The sequence below is a fragment of the Camelus dromedarius genome, chromosome 1 (genome assembly GCF_036321535.1).
Source record: "Camelus dromedarius isolate mCamDro1 chromosome 1, mCamDro1.pat, whole genome shotgun sequence".
NCBI lineage: Eukaryota > Metazoa > Chordata > Mammalia > Artiodactyla > Camelidae > Camelus > Camelus dromedarius.
The window spans coordinates 85808222-85816447 of NC_087436.1; the positions used below are offsets into that span (position 1 = coordinate 85808222).

General features: G+C 42.6%; 1 non-coding gene across 1 annotated transcript; it reads right to left on the reverse strand.

Annotated features, from left to right (window-relative positions):
• Positions 1–3532: 3532 nt before the first annotated feature.
• Positions 3533–3609, reverse strand: TRNAS-AGA (transfer RNA serine (anticodon AGA)). Its single transcript has one exon. It is a non-coding gene; the product is annotated as a tRNA-Ser (tRNA).
• Between the last annotated feature and the right edge of the window lie 4617 nt (positions 3610–8226).

The window sequence follows — 8226 nt, forward strand, 5'->3', positions numbered from 1 at the left end:
ATGTCTTTCTCAGAAAGAGAAAGTTAAAAATTTACTAGCAGGCGTTTTATCGTTCATCTTTACAACATGCAATGCCAGTTTCGTGGATGCTCTTTGAGCTCTTTAAGCCCTTCTCTGACCAGAGTACCAGGCACTTACTCATTTGGACTCTGTTTTGTTGCTTTTTTCTTTTGTCGTGTTAGTTTTGTCTCTTCAACTAGACTGTAATCTTTGACTCCAAGAATTGTCTCCCATCTCTTTGGTGTCCTTCACAGCCCTTATTACTGCTGTGTCCTTAGTATCTGCTGAATGAATGAAAGAGTAAGTGAATGAAGGAGTATGTGAATGAATAAATGAATCAGAAATTACAGGATGGAAGTCAGAAAACCTGAGTCTACATTGTGGCTTTTCTGTACATAATATTTGACAAGCGGTGAATGTACCTTTTCTGGCCTCAGTTTTTCCATTTATTAAGCTGAGGTATTTTGTGTATTGCTTCAATTCATCCAGGAAAAATGGAATTATTAGTACAGTTCTTAGAATTTCTTGGGAGAAAAGAGCTATAGTAGTATAGTAACTTCACCATACTCTTTCCTCTCAATCCTCACGAGGATGTTTGAGGATGTAGAAATAATATTTAAAGTATTTACTTGTATTCCTTTTAAATTGATGCTATGTCCTTAATGCAAAAATCATCATCATCATCACTGATACTGTAAGTGCAAAAAAGAAAAATTAATCCTGAAGTTTGATGTATCTTGGGAAATAAAACTATGCTCCAAGTTCATGATGCATTACAAGTTTCACTGATTTTTTTCTGTGCATAATGCAGTTCACCAAGTCTATATTCTGCATTGTACCTTTATTTAAGGACTGACTCAGACACGAAATGACTGTAAATTTATTCTTGGCTTGGAAATGGCAAAAAAACCCAAACCAAAACCCACCAACAACACCAAGTTTATGGAAAAATTGGTCTTTCTCTTAGCTTTCAAGGAGAAATAGATGGCTCACTAAAATGTCCCGATTTAAGTGTGACATTTCGATGTCATGTTTAGGTAAGCCTTCCTTCCTGGCCCCACCCCCACCCCCAGCCCAAAACAGAACCTACGTGAACAATGCCAATGCACTCCTGAAATGAATCCTCCAAGAAGGATCTGAGAGTGTATGGGAAATGATGGAGGAAACTCTTATACTTTCTGAGCCCCGATGTCTTGCCGGAGCTGCTATGTGCATTTTTAATTTTTAATCAAAGGACACTGGGGCTCTAAAAGGTTAATTGACTTGCCCTAGGTCAGACAGCTAGGGAGTGGAAGAGTTTGAACCGAAATCTTCTGTCTGTTGGATTAATAGGCTTTCATGTATCCAGCACTTCTCTTTCATTCATAGAAAGGAGGGAAAGGAGGGGGGCTACAAGCACCCATAAGGATTTGGAGCAGAACTCTACATTGACTACCAACAATTGTCAATTTTGTTCCTAAACACAAACCAGGCTACCAGAAACATTAGAAAGTGAAAAACACGAAAAAGTCACAATTGAACCCAGTTGTCATTTCTTTTTATTTTATTCACACAGTTAGAGATGGGGAGGCTGATGTCATAAATGCTCATGCTTCATAAGTTCATGGGAAAATGAAAGTCAAAGTATCTACGCACCAAAATGTCTTTCTGCTCTTTCCTTGGTTCACAGCTGAACGTCATTTCCTGTCTTCTCTGGCCATGTAACTGGAGTCTAGCCAATGGGAGTGGAACAGAAGTGATATGTGCTGCTTCCAATCCAGTTCACAAGCTTCCAAGTGTCCTTCTCCGTCCTGCTGACTGAGATGGAGAGCCCTGAGCCGCCTCAGATGCTGTATGCTGAAGGTGGCAGAACTTCCATCAGCCTGGGTTCCTGAGTAACTGAAGAGTTCCCACCTCCATCCCCTAACCCCCCAGAATGGGAACCATTCTGGACTATCTTGTGAGCAGGAAATAAGCTTCTGTTGTGCTTAGCTCCAGCTTGTATGGGTCTATTTATTACTGCAGCCTATCCTATCCTAATACAGGTCCAAAAAGTTCCTTCTTCCACATCCAGGCAAAGCCCAGCTGCTGTGGTCTTATTCATAAGTACAGGGTTTCCGCACAACTGTAGACCCAAAACAGATAATATGTGGGGAGGGTGTGAGGAGGAAGATGATAGCATTTGGTGATTTTTGTCTTGGCTATCTAGCAGCGAGTTATTCACTGCATTTCAAGGAGTAACTGCTGGTGTGCCCCATAATTAGTGGGCTGGGGTTTTAGCCCCAATTGTGCCACGAACCAGCCATTTCTCTTCCCTTCCATCCAAGGAGGTGGTTGAAGAATAAGGTGTCCAAGGCCTCTCCAGTTCTATTAAGCAATGAATCTAACTAATGAACTCATCTACAAAACTGAAACAGACTCCCATAGTAAACAATCTTATAGTTACTGGGGGAAAGGGGGTGGGAAGGGATAAACTTGGGAGATCAAGATTTGCAAATATTAACTACTGTATATAAAAATATATTAAAAAACAAATTTCTGTCTAGCACAGGGAACTATATTCAATATATTGTAATAACTTTTAATGAAAAAGAATATGAAAATGAATATATTTGTATATATATGCATGACTGTGACATCATGCTATACACCAGAAACTGACACATTGTAACTGACTATATACTTCAATTTAAAAATTAATTAATTTAAGAAAAGAGAGAGGAGTCTAAATTCCAGCACAAGAATTAAAGGTAGCCTGAGAAGAGAGTGGGATTTTGTAGGGCTGATATTCAGCTTGAATGCCCTGGGTTGACAGTTATCCACTCATTCACCGGAACTCATGCGTTAGACATTTTAAATATTACCCTTGGTTATTTCTGCCAGAAGTCAAATTGAGAACTTTCTCAAGCTCCGTTCTTTAGTCAGATGATGTGAAAGGGGAATGAATAAGACCAGAGTGTTCCCAAATTTGAATCTGCGGAGTGCCAGTTCTGAGATGTTAATAGGTGTTGGAAGAAAAGAAATACTGTGTTGAACAGATAGAACCCAGTTGGACGGACATCCACCCCCCATCTCCGTGTGCTGACGCATCTCAAGTCCATGCCCAGTGGCATTCAGCTCCTTTACCATTTTCCACAAGGAATCTCTATTACATGCAGCCATTTTGTGATTTTTTTTTTCAGCCTTTGCTGAAGTTTTCTTGGGAAAAATAAAGGTTTGTCCCCCATATCCATAAAAGGCTGTCTTAAATATTCTCAGTAGAGTTACCTCTTTTCCAAGATCTCCTTTTCCTGACCCACGTGGAAGTCTTCTCTATCCTTTCTTCATTCAAATCCAGCTTTTTTGTTTTGGCCCCCAACCTGCAAATTGCATTCAGTAAAAGAAAACTACAGTTAACTGGCCCAGCTCTGTTTTTTCTTAAGCAGGGCACTTACTGACTCATTGCTACCCCAAATCCTTAGTAAATTATTTTTTAAAATTATTTTTATTTGACTTTTTTGGGTGGGGGAAGTAATTTGGCCTATTTATTTACTTACTTATGATTTATTTTTAACAGAGGTACTGGGAATTGAACCCAGGACCTCGTGCATTCTAAGCATGTACTCTACCACTGAGCTATAACCTACCCCCTTAGTAGGATATTATAGTCCTTCCACGTCCCTGTAGTGTTTTCCCAGAGAGCAGTTACATTAAAATGCATATTTTCATTATTTGACCCAAAGTTTCTTTACTGCAGGACTTCTCAGAGCCTTTAATATGGTGACTTGTAATATAACTGTGGGGAATATAATACACAGTGTTTCCTAAATTTATTTGACCACAGGGAATACATTTTGAGAAATCTTGGGTATCAGTTAAGCTCTCTTTGCTTTGGGTCAGGACAGGAAAAGAGGTGCTTCTATCCCAATGCCTGCCTTCTCAGTTTTGCCCTGGAACTCTCCCATTTGGGTTTCCACCATGGCCCCCTTGGGAAGCCTTCTCTACTTCTGGTTCTCTGGATTGTTCTGTGGAGTTAGAGTCCCCCAGCCGACTGGTAGAATCCAGGGCACCTTTGCTCCATCTAATCTCAGCTCATTCTTTCCTTTATTCACCATTTGTTGGTAGAACTATTTTTTTGAATCCCAAATTGGGCATAAGCTCTGACAAGTATGCATTTCCGTATGAATGTACTTACCTATGAGAATGGGGGAGACTCTGAAATCAGAGCTGTGCCGGGAACCATGGGCTGTGTGCTTGTCATGGTTCTAGTTCCTCACCAAAGTCACACAGCCTTTTCCCAACTCCTCGATGCCCAGAAATTACCTTCTCTCCTCACTGTCAGCCATGACATTTTCTCCACTGTCGTTGGATTAGGTCAAACTTTAGTACCTCAATTTTCTTCCTTCAATGTCTTCCACTCACTCTCTTCTTTCCCATTTCAGGGGAAGACGCATCCTTGCCCCTTTCCAGGGCTGGCCTCATCTGGGCTCCTGAAGGTCTCCCCTCCAGGCCCTGGGGCTGTTCCTCCAGCTCCCCTTTCCCTCCTACCAACGGCCTCTCCTCTTCTACTTATAGTCCTTGTCTGAATCACCTCGGGCTGTTATCACAAAATACCAGAGCCTCAGTAGGTGAAACAGCAGATGTTTATTTGTCACAGATCTGGAAGCTGAGAAGTCCAAGGCCAAGGTGCCAGCAGATTCCTGCCTTGCAGGCAGCCGTCTTCTTGCTGTGTCCTCTGGTCATGAACAGAGAGCGAGGTCTTGTCCCATCATGGGGGCTCCACCCTCGTGCCTTAATCACCTCCCAGAGGCCACATCTCCAAATATCCTCACATTGAGGGTTAGGGCTTCGACAAATAAATTTGGAGGGGGACACAATCCAGTCCAGAGCAGCAGTGGTAAATCAACTTTCTCAGAAACAAACTTCAAACACCAAACCTTCCGTAGAGTCATCTACACCTGCTGCCTCCTCTTTTTCATCTCTAGTCACTTCTCAGTCCCTCGTTATCTGTCCCTGTTCCCCCGTCTCTCGCCCTTAGAGTCATCAGGGCCTTCTGAACGCCAGATCTGGTTACTCCTAGTAATAATGACAACTATTAATACCATTTATTGGGCAGGTCAGTGTGTTAAGCGCTTATACGTGCCATCTCATTTCCTCTTCACAACCCTCTGAAGACAGGCTGGAGTTAATAATGGAAGGTCACAGCTCAGAAGTGGCACAAAGATCCCTGCGAGAAGAGAAGTGTTAGCTGCTTTTATGGTTATAGTGGATTGGCTTAAATTTCAGTTCTTCCACTTATTATTAGCTCCCTGACATTAGGTAAGTCATGTTCCCACTCTGTGCCTCAGTTTCCCCATTTGTAAAATGAGGATGATCAGAATAATCAATCTCATAAGGATGCTGGAGATCCTTATATGAGTGGCAAAAGCAGTTGTCGCATGTGAAACACCCACACAGGGCTTGGCACAGAGTAGATGCTCAAAAAAAAAAAAAAGATTGATTCCCCAACCCTACTTCATTTGTAATTTCCATTCTGAATACATGGTAATACAGCATCTCCAGCCCACCATTTAAAGGATGCAAATTTGAACTACAGTGAGAGGGGAGTCTTAAGACATGAATTGCCTGTAATCAAGTCATAGCTAAAGAGGTTTGTATTTTTCAGTCTGGCCTCCCAAAAGCATTGCTCATTTTCCTGCAATCCTGAAACAGGGGGGTGTAGCTCTTTCTATAATAGAGGATTTTGATTTATTCTCATCTTTTTCTGACCTTACTTCCCTCAGAAGTAGAAACTTGAAGCAATTTCCTTTAAGCTTTATGTATTCCTGAAGGAGTGAAAGTTCTCCCCCTGAGTGGCTCCTGGCGTACCAGTATTGACCACAGGCATTCCTATCCTGGTACGTCATGTGTCCCCGGACCCTGACCATACAATTTTCCTGAAGAAGCTAAGCTCTTCCATTACTCCCCATATTCTTAGTCTTCCTCACTTTGAGGGTTTTTTTGAGCTTGCTGACCTGTTTTCTTTTCATGGATTATCTGAGGGTCCCTACATCCTTTCCCTAGGCCAGGTCCTCATGTTCTTTCCCTGGTGAAACATCTTTGATTACTCTGGCCTTGGGCACAAATCCCACTGGAGTTCCAAATCTGGCCCACCAAAGCATTTTGTTTGGAACACACAATATTCTAAATTTGTTTTAGTTGCTAATATGTGGGGGTTTTTTTAATGGAGCTACTGGGGATTGAACCCAAGACCTCGTGCATGCTAAGCATGCATTCTACCAGTGATCTATTATCCTCTTCCTGCTAATATTTGAAATGGGCAAATTTCACATAAAACAACAGACCTTCCCATGCTGAGTCCCTGTGCATTAAAATCAACAATTGGCTGGACCCATGTGCCTGCTCCCTACACAGCCCCCTTGCTCCCTGCTCCGTTCCCCACACTGAGGAACAAGGTCTCACACAATTATGCCACTGTCCTTGGTAGGCTTTTGAATCCACAACCTCTGCTCTGGTCCTTACTAGGCTAGGGATTTTTAGAACAAGCTGCTCTTTGAGGGCAAGAGGATTTGCAACCCCGACACAGGAGGAGCCCATGTTTGGGTCCTCGCACTCCTCTCTGCTCTAACACCACCTCCCAGGTCCTCCCTCGGCTCTCTGCAGGCCCTGTTGCCTTCTGCAAGTCCCAGTCCATCCACCCTCCAGAGCCATTCAGTTTTCTGTGGCCCTGACCACCTCTGAAGTCCAGAAATGTTGCCCTACCTTGACACGGGACCCCTCTAGTACTCCCTGTTAGCCAGTCAAACCAAGGGGCTGTGAAGACACATTGCCTCTAGAAACACTCATAAAGGGCTCATTGTCTTAAGTGTCCAGAATAGGGGTTCAATGCATCTTATAAGGGTTCAACTCTTTGAGTGCAGTAGCAACTGGCACCAAAGAAAACCACAGTTTATAGATAAACAAGGACCTATTGTGTAGCATGGGGAACTATATTCAATACCTTGTGATAAACCATAATGGAAAAGAATATAAAAAAGAATATGTATATATTTTCATGTATAGCTGAATCACTATGCTGTACACCAGAAACTAACACAACATTGTAAATCAACTACACTTCAGAAAAAAAAAAATCCAAGGTTTTGAGGCTCCAGCTGAAAAGCTGGTACCCACTCAAGGCACAGGAAAGTCTTTTCAGAGTAAGCACTACACATACTCTTTCCTAACTTGTTTGCTGTGTTGTGAGGTTGAGAAATGTGGAGGGAGGGGATAGAAGGGAATGGAGAATTCTAAAATGTTAGAAAGAACTTCAAACATCATATAATTCAACTCTCTCAAATTACCTAGAAAAAAGTTCACCTGAGTCTTCTAGGGGTGTTTTTCCTCTAAAAGGACTGAAGGGTTGTGCCCAGATCAGTTCAGGAGAGTGAGGGCTTATAGAAAATTTTCAGCACCCTGGTCAGCCTCTGTAAATGTGCACACACTCTGGATCCCCTGGGTATAGGTGTGTATAGTGCTCTGTTCCCCAGGTGGGTGGGAGGATGTGGAGGTGGGGCGTGGGCAGAGATTTAAGGTTGTAAAGCAGTTTAAGGGGAAAGGCTTTATTTCTTACAATGTAGCTATAAAGGAAGTGTCTGAATGAATGCACTTGTGTACTAAGGAATCCATTATGAGTAGCCTTGTTTGGCTTTGGAGAAATCTCTCATCAAGAAGGCTTATTCACCTGATAGGCTGCCACCATGTAGAGAAAATAAAAACTGGGAGAGATCTTGATTTTCCCTTCGTAGGGAATGTGTGTTTCAGGTTCATAAGTTTTATGCAAATAGGATTCATGAGCGGGCCGTAAATGATATTTTTCCTGTCGTGCTGCATGTTGGCAATCCTAGAATTTTGATCTCATTACACTGTGGCTACTTGAAGCCATCTATTTGAAAACTTCTATTGTATGGGCTCCAAGATTGCTTGCAGGCAAAACGGCTGCTGGAACAGCAATTTGCATGTCCTCGTTCCACATTCTGACCCAGGCTTTGAACAGGGGATCCTGGAGAGGCTGCTGACTCAGGGGGCGAACAAGAATGCTGCTTCTTAGGCAGTGCTGTCACCCACTAAATCCCCCTTTCTTTTTGGACTCAAGTTGGACAGTTTGTTGGTCCTTGGTAGCACTTTTCTCAAAAGACCTAGAGTAGATCTTGGGATGTCATCTTCTTTTGTAGACTGTCCCTTTGTACCCCTGGAAGACTCACCTCCCATCTCTCTTCTGCCAACCTT